Raw genomic sequence first — 13,558 nt, 5'->3', positions numbered from 1 at the left:
CTTGTAGGAAAGCATTGACAAGTCACATGTAGCCAATGACTAAAATGGTTTGCCCATCAAACATCCCAGTACTAGGGAAAGACACTGTGGGGTAGGCACCTTAACTGGGGGAAAAAGATTATTGAGACCCTTCAGAAACATTTTTGAAAGAGGGTTAAACAAATTGAGGTTGAGTTTATGCCATAATGAAAGGCAGACAATGCTGCCAAATGTGATTTAATGGCGGAATTGGCAAGACCAGTATCTTCAAAGAGCAATAAGTACTTAAATACCTCAGCCAAAGGGCAGGTAAAACGGTTAATACCCTTGCTCTCGGATCAGGATGTGAATCTCCTCCATTTAAAGTGGTAAGCTTGCCTAGTAGATGCCTTTCTGGCTGTACAAATTGTTTATTAATAAGCTCATATGTCTTCTGTCGGGGACAACAGGGAGGGGTCCCCTACAATGTCATCAGGGGAGGCGACGGATGATGTGTCAGAATCCCTCTCAGATCTCTCTCTAGAATCTGACCTGTAATCAAGTTCAAGGACAAGCACCTGCCTGGATTGAGGTGAAGGCCTTGAGCGAGGCTCTTGCGAGGGCCTCAGATCCAATCGGTGATCTTAGTGCCAATCCTGGAAGAGCGAGTCCCACCAGGAAGATTAGTATTCTCAGTACTGGTGCGACACGGTATCTCGGTACTGGTAGTCTCTGCTAAATTCCGACGACGGAGTCCAATGACTATGGGAATGCTGACACTCTGGAAGCAGAGATGTAGCTCCTCCTCAATCTCCACGACTTGTCTTGCGGTGATGATCCAAGGGGGGTGAGTCCATATAGTGTTGCTCAAAATGGTGAACAACCTCTTGACACCAATAAGAATCCCGAGGGGAGGGGGATCTCTCTTGGTACCGAGGGGAAAAACTCCAACGGGCCAATAGGGCCTCCTCAATTGAGCCCCAGTGCTGGTGTGACTCCCTCCAAGATAGAAACCGGCAGGTAGAAACAGCCAACTCCGAGTAGGAAGGAATATCTATATGGATGGAGTCATCTGGCAATGAGGAAAAGTAAATAGGTGAACCTGTTGATGAAGGGGTATTGGCCTTCTCCTCCACCCCACCCCCCCGGTTGATGGCACGTGCTGCAGGAAGTGGGAAGTCTGCCGACGGGATTGCACAGAGTCCTGGAAGAGGCATGGTACCGAGGTTATCTGGGCTTGTCCATTGGTTCCGAGGTGGACTTGATGACAGATGAAGTTCCCGCCTTGGGGAAAGGAGTACTGGAACGGTGTTTACCCAATGCCGTTTCTTTTGGCACCAAAGGTGTGCGGTGCTGAAGCCACCTGCCTCTGGAACCAAGGCTGGCACTGAGGAAAGATGTTTGCTTGGGTGGAGCTGTTAGAACTGAGGACGTGGATTTCTTCTTCAGACCCTTAGAAGCTGAACTCGAAGCTGCCCACTTCCCAGACAATTTACCTTTGTCTTTATCCTTTTTAGTTGATGCGGCAGATGCTGGTGAGAGGCCTTTTCAGCTGGTCTCAGGGATCTTTTTAGAGAAAGGTGTTTAACCTTGCATCACAGTCCTGCTTCGCTCTAGGCATGAAGAGGCTACAGGCCTTGCAAGAGCCAGTAATGTGGCTCTCACCCAAACAATAAAGACATTCTTTTTTTTATATAATTTTTTTACAACATAAAATAAAAATAAACAAACACAATAATAATAATACAAAACATTAAAAAAAGAAAAAAAAGAGTATCTATATAAACTTATCAATACATTTACGATTACAAAGTATATAAAATTGGAAAAACTAAGATACCGCTTTGACCCTCCACCCACCTTAAAAAAGCTTTGACCCTCCACCCTCACCCGACTTTCGTAGAAGTGTCTTAACAGTTTTAAAGATATTATTAACTATAAAATATAAAATTATTAAATCTAGTTTCTATAACTCTCTAAGTAATATAGTAAAATCCATTTTTGCCAGTTTATCCCAATATGTGGCGGCCTTACCCCAAGTTTTTTTAAATTCTTCCAAATCCTTTCCATGTAGGAATTCCGTTAGTTTGGCCATCCTCATATAAATCCATAATTTCTCTCTCCAGTCCCAAATTGAAGGTTTATTCACATGCTTCCATACTCTAGCTATTACTATTCTTGCAGTGGCAAAACTGTATTGACAAATAACCCTCTCATATTTACCTACGTTGTTTTGTGGAATTCCGAATAAACAAAATGAGGGTTCTCTTTTTACTCTCACATTAATCAAATTATTAGTTTCCCTAATAACTTTTTTCCAAAAGCTTTTAATTTTTTTACATATCCACCATACATGCATAAAAGTGCCTCTTTCTTTTCCACATTTCCAACATAAATCCCCCTCTTCTTTTTTCATTTTAGATATCACAGGCGTTATATGCCACCTATAAAACATTTTGTATAAATTTTCTCTAATTTCATTAGTTATTGTAAATTTAAATTCTCTTTTCCATAAGTTTTCCCATATTTCCAAATCAATATTAGATCCTAACTCCTTCATCCATTTTATCATTATTGGTTTAATTCTTTCTTGTTCTAAATTAATTTTAATTAATAATTTATATATTCTTCCTACTAATCCTTTATTTCCCTTTATTAATATATTCTCCAATTCAGATTTAGTTTTATTAAATCCCACCTGGTTATCTTTATTAAATATATCTTTTAATTTATAATACATAAACCAGTCCTTAATATTAAGTTCTTCTCTACTTAAAACCCCTTCACCCTCCTTATATTCAATAATTTCCCTATATACATCTATTTCTAAATTTAGATGTATCCCTCTTCTCATATATGCTTCTATTGGGTTAATCCATCCCGGGGTCTTGTTTTCCAAAACCCTTCTACATTTTTTCCAAATTTGAAATAATCCAAGTCTAATAATGTGAATATTAAAATCCTTATTTACCTTCTCTTTCTCATACCATAAATAAGCATGCCATCCAAAACGTAGGTTAAAACCTTCTAATTCTAATATTTTAGTATTCTCTAATAAAATCCAGGTCTTTAACCAAGCGAAACAGGATGCCTCATAAAACATTCTTAAATCTGGTAACCCTAAACCACCTGTTTCCTTTAATTCAATTAAGTTATTATATGCTATTCTGTGTCTTTCCTTACCCCATAAAAAACTTAAAATATCTTTTTCCCAAATTTTAAATATTATGGCCCCTTTTATTATTGGTAAGTTTTGAAATAAAAAAAGCATTTTGGGTAATACCATCATTGTAATCACCGAAATTCTACCCCATAATGACAGAGGTATTTTTTCCCAGTTTTTCAAAGCTATAGTAATTTGCTGCCATACTGTAGTATAATTATTTTTAAATAATTTAAGGTTATTTGAGGTTAACCAAATACCTAAATATTTTACTTTGTGTTCAATAGAGAAACCTGAACGTTTTGACAATTCTTGCCGCTGCAACAATGTCATATTCTTAACCAATATTTTAGTTTTATTTTAAAACCCGCAACCTTCCCATAAATCTCAATCATTTTGTTCCAATCTCCAACTTGACTAATAGGATTAGTTAAAAAACAAACTAAATCATCCGCATAAGCTTTGACCTTAAAATGATTTCTCCCAAGTTTGCAACCTATCATATCTTTATTTATTCTAATCTTCCTCAATAAAACTTCTAAAGTTAGGATAAACAGTAATGGTGAAAGAGGACAGCCTTGTCTTGTACCTTTTTGGATCTCAAATTGTGCTGTCAAACTGCCATTAATCAACAGTCTCGCCGTTTGATAAGTATAAATATTTCCAATAGCTGATTGAAAATTTTGACCCAAACCCATATATTCTAATACTTTTTCATAAATTTCCAATTTACATTATCAAACGCTTTTTCTGCATCTAAAAATATCATTGCAATGGGCGTAGTAACAGATTCTGAATATTCTATAACATCCAATACTATTCTAACATTTTGACTAATCAATCTACCTGGAAGAAATCTAGCTTGATCCTCATGTATAACCTGATTCAGTACAATTTTCAATCTATTTGCTAAGATAGCTACATAAAATTTATAATCATTATTCAATAAAGAAATTGGTCTATAGTTTTAAACATCCAATAAATCCAAATTTGGTTTTGGTATGAATACTATGTTTGCTTGTTTCCAGGTCTGCGGGATGGTTCCCCTCTGCAAACAATGATTCATTACTCTTAATAAATATGGAGACAGTTGTTCAATAAAAGTTTTATAATAAAATGCTGTAAATCCATCTTTGCCTGGCAATTTATTTAATTTACTTTTACCTATAGCTGTTTTTAATTCTTCCATAGTTATTTTAGACTCCAATAGTTCTTTATGTTCTTGTGTGATTCCATCCCATTCAAATTGTTTTAAATAAAAATTATGGAAACTTTCATAGATTATTACTCAAATCTTTATAGACAAAATGTTGTTTCAGAGACTGAAATAGAGGTATAATAAAGACATTCTTGTTGGTCATTGTGCTGGGATATTTTAGTACCGCACAACACACAATTCTTGAATAGAGCCATCACAATAAATCCAAACAAAGAACCTAATCGACAAAGAAAGTGGAAGCAGAAGCCAACCATACGTCCTTTCTCCATGGTGGCGAAGAGAGAACTGAGGGATGGTTGATCCCCTTTCCCCATCATGTGACCGTTTTGGCGGGAAGAGCCGTTGGTTGAGACAGGAAACTGCAGGTGGGGGATGGGAATAGTCCCTTCCAGAAGCTTTCCATACTAAAACGTCTCCGCAGCTGGCCTGCGCAAATCCCATGTGTGCCTGCACAGAGGGCAATATGATGTACAGAAAGATCTTTAAGACCAGTATATAGAAGAACAAGTATAAAACCAGAAATAGAACAATGAAAGGTACTAATTATCACCTACATAGTCCTTAATGGCCTTAGACCCACATACCTGCAGGACTGCCTCTCTTGCCATGCTCCAACATGACAGCTTTGCTAATATCTGAGAAAAGCTTTCTGAATGTGGCATCCATGCACATGCATTCTCTGTTGTGGCTCCTACCTTTTGGAACAGCCTCCCTGAGGTGCTCATGAAGGCCCCCACACTTCTATTATTCCACAGAATGTGCAATACAAAATGTACAGAAGAACAGTTTTATACAAGGGATTAGAACTATAGTATAATAGAAATGCTCAGAAAATCGTTTTTATAAGGGACTGGGTTGTATATTGCAATGGTTATTGTATACATCATCTCAGACTTCACTATTTGTAATCTACTTTTTCTGTATTGTTTACAGCATATAATGCCTTAGATAGTTTTTGTTTGCATTGGTTTCTAATTCTGTAATCCTAAGTCACAATAAGAAAGGTAGGCTATAAGTAAAGTAAATAATCGTGATAATAAAAATATTTCACACAAAGTTTCTTGAAAAGTATCTAGGAGGCTTTTTGTTATGTTCTTTCCTCTTTGCTTTGTCACAAAAAAGCTTAGGCTATTTCAACTGAAAGATAAATGTGGCTAAATGGGAGATTCTAAAAGTCTAAAAACAGTCTTCCCAATGATCTAGAAAAACCATCTTATAAATATCTAAATAAATAAAAACAATGTTATACAGGCTACTTAATTTTTTTTTTTTTTTTGAGAATTTTGAAATCTACCCATGGTACAGAAAATGAGTTTTTAACAAACCTCAAAAGGACTTCGAAAGTGCAATTCTGTAGAACTGATTGATCTGTGAAAGAAACTCCACAAAAAGAAAGATAACTTGCACACAGACTCATTTGGTACTTGGTTATGGCAAACCAGCTGGTCTCTGTAATTCATGAGCTTGCTCTGGGGTGAGAACAAACCAAGCACGCAAAACCTTTACAGAACAAGGCAAGGCAGAAGAAAGAAGCTAAGTGTTAAAAGATGAACAAGTCAAGGTTATTTGTAAGCAACTACTTATCACATAGTCAGGGTACCCTTTTCCTAGCCTGCCAAAAGCAGTTTAGCTCAATTAAGTTCTCAGAGATACTGTTAATTGGGCTTTTAAAAGAGCTAAGCTCAAAAGGGCAAGCAAATGCATTTTCACATTTAAAAATGGCATCAGTGACATTAATGAAAAAAGGGAAATATTATCAATGCTTAGAATGGATGCAATTGTAAATATATCATCAAATATGCATGTTAAGTACATTGATCAAAATAAGAGTAAATAGCATATTTTTATGATCTATGACCAGTTTCCATATACATTCCCATAGCAAAATATCTCCAGATCACTATCATTTTAAGGCTGCTACTCCTCTTCAGTCACCTCATAAACAAATCTTTCTTCCACACCCCAAAGATAAGTAGCATACTTTGTATTACGTACAAGTCTATAGTATAGGCAGTGTTTAAAAGCAATTGTTGAATTATTTACTATTTACTAAAATAAGAGAGCAATGGGCTGCTTTTTCCTCTTTCATTTGTATACTATTTCCCAAGTGTGCATCCTATCTGCGGATAACTAAATCCGTGGATTGAGGCCACACCCCAAAATAGATTTTTCTACAGACTTGGGGGACCCCCTGGGTTTAAAATGTTACAAAAATGCATTGGGGGGATTAAATTCCTCCCAAATTAGATAAAGCATTGTCTTCACATGCACAGACAACACACTTATCTTTGAGAGTCCTGGCAGAGGCAGCAGTACCCAGGAGCCCGGCAGCTGCTTCGACAGTGGGGAGGGGAAAGCCTCAGTGGGCTTGGAGCTGCTCCAGGTGAGCCACCTAAAGCAGTGATGAGGGGGAGCCTTGGCAGGCCCATCTGGAGATGCTCAGGGTGAGCTGCCAAGAGCAGTGATTTGTGTGTGTGGGAAGCCTTGGCAGAGGAGACAGAGAGAATGGTCATTTATGCATGGTCGCTTTAACCTCCTTTATTCCCCATTTTCAGCCAGGATCAAAATAACCCGGGGTTGGGAGAAACTGTATGCATTGGCTGGAATGATCAGGGAAGAAACTGTGTGCAAATCGGAGGCATGAATACAGAAAAGCAGTCTCCCAAGTTCAAATCAAGTCCCACCCCTTTAAATGCTGCTCTGTAATTGGCTTACCTCCCGAGAGAAGATCTCCTTCCCCCCAAACCCAACTGCCACATAAAAAAGCATTTTAAGAACAAAAAACAAAGCAATCTGAAAGAGGGGGGGGGTAATCCAAGCCTCGTTTTAAAAAAGCCTTTCTTTTCCTCAGAAAGAGCTCCGAGGTAGCAGGAAGCAAGAAGCACTTAAATCCCTGCCTCTTTACACACTGCTTCATGATTGGCTGTGAGAGAAGCCAATCTTCTGTGCTTCCCCTGTTTGGCAATCAGCATGCTGCCTTGAAGAGGGGTTTGGAAAAGGGTGCGGCGAAGCTCATCTCCAGAAAGGTGTACGCTCGCTTAGTAATTCCGGAATGAGCCAGGATGAACGGTTTAAATCGTGCAAGAAGAGGAATGGGGAAAGCCGGGTTCATTTTGCGTTGAAGCAGTGTTGAGCTTCCAAAGAATGAGGTAACGTGCACACCCAAAAATTTGATCCTGGCTGAAACAGGGAATAAAGGCGGGTTAAGCGACCATGCATAAAACACCAATGAGTGCTTGGGTGGGGAGGTAGAAACAGAAAGAGTGCTGGGGTGAGGGGTAGAAAAAGTGATGAGGTGGGGGGCAGGAAGAAAGAGAGAGTGATTTGGTGGGGGACAGAAACAGAAAGTGATGGAGTAGGGGGCTGAAAGACACAGAAAGAGAGTGATGGGTTGGCGGGCAGCAAAAGACAGAAAGAGAGAGCGATGAGGTGGGGAGGCAGAAAGAGAGAAAGAGAGAAAGAGAGAAAGAGAGAAAGAGAGAAAGAGAGAAAGAGAGAAAGAAAGAAAGAAAGAAAGAAAGAGAGAAAGAAAGAAAGAGAGAAAGAGAGAAAGAGAGAAAGAGAGAAAGAAAGAAAAGGTGGGGGCAGAAACAGAGAGAGTGATGGGGTAGGGGAAAGAAAGAGAAAATGAGAGTGATGGGTTAGGGAGCAGAAAGAGAGAGAAAGAGTGATGGGGTAGGGGGCAGGAAGAGTGACAGCCATGGGGAAGACAGTAAGATAAGGGGTGGCAGGATAGAGAAAGAGTGAGAGGCAGAGAAGTAGGGGGAGAGGGGAGAAAACAAAGGTGGGGAATGCCCCCTCACTGCAAGTTTCCTGCATGTTCCCACTTGGGGAAATAGAATGTTTATCCCTATTAAGCATTAGCAAATTTTATAAACTCAAAAAATTATTTAACATCTATTTTGTTTTTAATTACATCTGTTTCACTTAAAGATCTTTAAGGTTCTACAAAGTATCTTGCATTTTAATCTTTCTAACAGTTATGTAAACCAGGCTGGAATGTTCTCTTTTATCTTTTAGAGAAACAATTGAAAGATGATACACTAAAAGGCTTGCCCTCTCTCCTCTTCTTGCCCTGTAATTAAGGCATTTTAGCAGATTTTTCTGTGTTAGTTCACAAAACATATTGTTAAAATTAATACAATAAGACAATTTTGAATTTGGAAACCACAAGTACATACAACATAAAATTTGCCTCAGACAGTATTTAAAAAGCCCTGTTGAAATCTCATAATTAACTTAACATAAAGCATGGATTAATCAGATTTTGCTTTGACTGTCTTATGATATCTGAGTGATCTATGGCAGTATGCCAGTGCCACAATGTTGCTTGCTATCTTACATGAGCAGTAAACACATTTCTATCAAACAGCACTGTCATCATTTATATAGTTAGCAAAATATGGAAAACTGTGAAGCACAATAATCTTGTTACATTGAAATAAATAATGTTATGTTTCTGTAAGTTTGAGATGAAAGAAACATTGCCTTGTCAATGTGATTACTGTCCACCTAAGCTGATTATAAAAAATATTTCCACTGGATCAATTCTGTTCAGGAATTAAATCCAGATAACAATCCTAGTTACGTATTACTGCATTAGGGTATTTATATAACTATTTGAAATTAGATTACAACATACCCCAATCTTTTTGGCAAAAAATTTATTTACACATAGCTACTTAGAGAAAAATGTTTTTTTGTTGTAAAATGTGCTTTTGTATGGACAGTGGCCCAATTCTGGGAAACAGTTTTACATAAGAACCATTGAAATCATTGGGGCAAGGTAGTATTATGTATTTTACCTATATGGTAAGTTACCTTGAGCTATGAATGGAAGAAAGGCAGCTAATAAATGTTTTAAATGAATAAAATAAATTATATAATAGTATGATTAACAGAACTCCAATTAATTTCAAAGCGACATAAGCACAACTTCTGAATTAGGATATTTCAGTTTTATTTACGATTAAAGCTTTTTTTAATTCACAGTAGTAAACTATAAACAAACTTATTTACAATTATAAAATACTTTACAAGGGCCAAAGTCAAGCAGACGTGACAAATGCTTCTGACTCTTTTTTAAATCGACCCTGGAAGATCATAGCTGAACAAACAGAATACTTGCAACTGAAGCTATAAATTTTGGGAAGGGCTAAGAAAAATTAAGTTAGTCAAACACATAATTTTTATCAACAATTTCTGAAAACGGACAGAGAATTACTAAGCACCATTTGCTTTTCAACGTAATTAGTGAAATTCTAAAATATATGTAACATTATGTTGCTTAATAGAGGATTATAATAACTATCTGTTTTTTCCTTGGCTAATACTTCTATAGCTCAACTATGAATGAACTTTTTAAAAAATAACACTGAATGACAAAATCCAGTTGTTTAAAATACTCTCTTAGCCAAGTAACAATACAACAAAATTGCTCTGAGAAATTTAAAGGATCGTTTAATGAAACTGCCCTTCTGAGATTAGCTTCTCAGTTGTGGCAGCAAAACTCTAGAACTCTCTCCCCAGGGAAATTTGTCTGTTCTCTTCTGTTACTGCATTCCGCCAGTGGGTGAACACTTTTCAAATTTCGCTTGGCATTCCCTCAGTGACCCCTCCTTCCTCTCCAGTGTTTCCACTGTTTTTTTTTTAATCTTTTGTACTTATTTTAAACTTTTGTTTAAACTTGTTTTAATGATGTACTTGTGTGTTGGTTTTAATGGCTTTTAAGATAATATTTTAATTTGTATGTTTAATTTGTTAGCCTCCTTGGTGGCCCCACAGGGGCAGAAAGGAGGGGTAAAAGTCTTGTTAATAAATAAATAATGAACACGGTGCTAAAGTAATACGACTATAACAGGTGCTGGAGGATCACACTTTTAAATACTGCCTTATACATTCATATGAGAAATATTACCAAGTTTTGAGACCATATCTAATCCACAAATACCAGCACTAAGCACTATCATAGGTTTATAAGCACTTTACTATCCACTTTAAACTTGTTTCATATCCATTACATACATACTCCCTCATAAATTTCTTGGAAAGTATTAAATATGAATAACCTGGAAAGCCTAACTGCATTAGGAAATAAAAATTACAACAACAACAACAAAACATCCACTAGAGAGGGAAATTCAAACTGAAATGCATGATGGGCAATTAAAGACCTATTTTGACAATTCTAAGTGGCCAAGTTTTAAAGTATGACACTGAAACCTTAACCTATCTATATAGGAGTGATAAATGAGGCATTTTGTGTCATTACAGTCCCATAAATCACTTTCTTTAACTGCTGATGGCTTTTATCAGATCTAACCTTTTCAAGCTTCTACTAGAGTGCTAACATTTTCAACTTTGACATATGTGCAGTTTACAAATTCTGCAGCTGATTAACTCTGGACAGAAACTCACTGCCATCATTGTCTTTATTCAAGTAGGGTTAGAGCTTCAGGTCTCCAGAACTCACAAGCACACTTACTGCACAACCTAAGGGAAAACAAAACCCGGCAGTGGAAGCCTACGGACACGTGCTGTGGAATTCAAAATGATTTTTTAAAAATCTACTTAGTGTTAGCAAATGTTCAGCTTCCTCTTGTTATCATAAGCAAACCTAGAGTCAGCTGGTTAGACTACAAACGCTATATTTAAGATTCAAATTCTGTAAATTTCACATTAAATCTGGAATTTAATGATCAGACATGTTTACTTAAAAAAAAACATTATGAATAAAACTGAAAGACTTACCCAACAGAGGGTTTTAAGATTTAGACAATATTACTACCTGTAAGTTATTCTTAAGAGCACTATAAAATTCCTACCTATTTGCTGTATATATTTGAAGATGGGGATTTGGGAAACAGAGTACTGAAAAGGTTGCACAATATTCACATATGCCATTATTTAAGAATATAAATAGGAAAGTTAAAAAAAAATGTCAACTTGCGTTGAACAAAGCTCTGTAGGAAGAAAATGTAAGACCTAATAAATTTCTAAACTGGATGCAGGCAACTATAGTAGCATCATCTATGGATAATGTTGATGATATACATACACATACATACTCTCTCTGTCTTGTGTATACACACAGAAAACCAAATATCAATGAGGTATGGTCTCATGCCTCTTGAGTGTAATGTTTTTATCCGTTCAATGTATTTGCTTAAAACCGTAAGTCATCACAAATCAGTATTCACAAGTGTATGAAAAATTCACAAAGTTAATCAATATATACATAGACATCACATCAATTATCCAACATACCAGAATAGGGATATACCAGAATATGCATAACATATAAATTCGCCTCTGCAAGAAACTAAAGCAGAGTGCACTTGTTTAGCTCTAATTTGCCCAGCTGCTAGAGAAAGAAGAGTCACACATTTGTCCAAAAGACAGGACCAGATATAATGGGCTAAATTTTAACTGCCCTTTGGTCACAAACACACAGTCTTTATCTAAAGGGATTTTTTTCTGACATCCAGATATGCTGATGGCATTGTTTGAAAAACTAACTGCATAAAGACTTCCTCAATGGACAATGTGAGCACACGAACATATATAGAAGACACCTGGTGCTTATAAAAATCAGTGTACGAACACTGTGAATTGAGCATCAGGACAGGTCTGTACGTCCAAACAATTCAAAGAATTCCAATAAATACAGGAGTCAAACAGATGTTTTTGGCACCCTTCATCTATAATTTCCATATGTAAACAACAGTGTGTGTAGAGGAACTCCGAGATCCTTCTAATCCCCCCTCCCCTTGTTGTATTAAATGCTGATGACACAGACCTTATTTCCCTTACAAAAGTAAGCCAGAGACAGCTCCTCAAGAGGCTTGGAACCTTTCACCAACAGGAACATTTTAAAGTAACAATGTATTAATTTTAGGGACCTAGGCATTAAACATGTGTTTATGTGTAGAAGACTTAAGTAAACTCTAACCAAAGCATTCAATGAAGTGCCATTAGAAGATGTAATTGATACAGACACTTAAACTTAAGGAGATACTGTCTAGTAATATTAGTTCTATTGAAAAAAATCTTGATGTTGGTTGTATGACCACTGGAAGTCTAGTACTTCACATTGTATTAGTTTTGATAAGAACTAACTACACATCAGACCTAAATAATAGAACCTGAAGAGACAGGCTCAGACCATACAAATAGGAATGTACACCAAGATATTCCTACGGCAGACTGCCTCTTCCTGATAAATGACAAACCTCAGAAAAACAGAGGGTGACAACATTTTTTCAGCATCACGGCTAACACAGTCTTGATAAATATTATTGTCTATGCTGATCCACAATAATAAAAAGTTTTTATTTTACTAGTCATATCACACATCATAGAAGATTCATAGGTTATACTTCCACAATTCAGATGTAAATCCAGGACTGCCTATGCTTATTTATGACATTATCATATCATTTTATATGAGGATTAAGGCTTGTCGTTATATTTTAGACCAGCGTTGAATGATGTCATGTTGACAAAAAACTGAGACACATTCACATATAACATACAACCCTGTAAGGTAAGTTAGGCTGACAGCATATGACTGACCTAAGGTCACCCGTCATACTTCCTTGGCAGAGTGGGGATTCGAACCAGGGTCTCCCAGATCCTAGTCTGAAACTCTAAACCATTATACAACACTGGGTATCCCTGCTGCAAGTAACTAAATGGCCTGCAATATCACACAAGCATTCATGGAATAATCAATAACCACCACAGATAATCCCTAGGAATCAGCCCAAAAATGAAGGAGCCCATGCTCAAACAAACCAAATACATTTTTCTCTGTCATATTGTCTCTGGGTCTGGGGCAATTGAAACTTCATCCCATGTTTTCCTTAATTGTGTGTTGACTGCCCCTTTGAGAAACCTGTGGATACAGTTGAGGATAGTTTCCAAGGTTTCCCTTGTTTCTATGTTCTCCCTGATATTACTTTGGCTGTGGTTAAATTTCTGGCAGCAGTAGTTTCTGTGCAAGGATGGAAATAAAAGTTGGTATTTGTAAGACTGGTTCTCTCCAAGACATCACATTGTTAAAGTAAGTTGCCTCTAAATTATAAATGGGATTATCAACGTCCTGTCCCTTTAATAGAGGATTAATGGGACACTATTTATCAAGTGATGCTATTTACCTCCATGCCAGAAAAAGCTTCACCCATTTCCACACATTAAGCCTCTATTAGAAGGGGCAA

The 13,558-nt window shown here is 36.9% G+C and overlaps 1 protein-coding gene across 3 annotated transcripts in view; it reads right to left on the bottom strand.

Annotated features, from left to right (window-relative positions):
* Positions 1-13,558, bottom strand: part of CDIN1 (CDAN1 interacting nuclease 1) — a 179,044-nt gene that overhangs the window by 46,212 nt on the left and 119,274 nt on the right. The gene's annotated exons all lie outside the window — the stretch shown is intronic.

This window comes from Euleptes europaea, chromosome 6 (genome assembly GCF_029931775.1).
Source record: "Euleptes europaea isolate rEulEur1 chromosome 6, rEulEur1.hap1, whole genome shotgun sequence".
NCBI lineage: Eukaryota > Metazoa > Chordata > Lepidosauria > Squamata > Sphaerodactylidae > Euleptes > Euleptes europaea.
The sequence above is the reverse complement of the archived record's forward strand: the minus strand, read 5'-3'. Positions and strand labels throughout refer to the sequence as shown.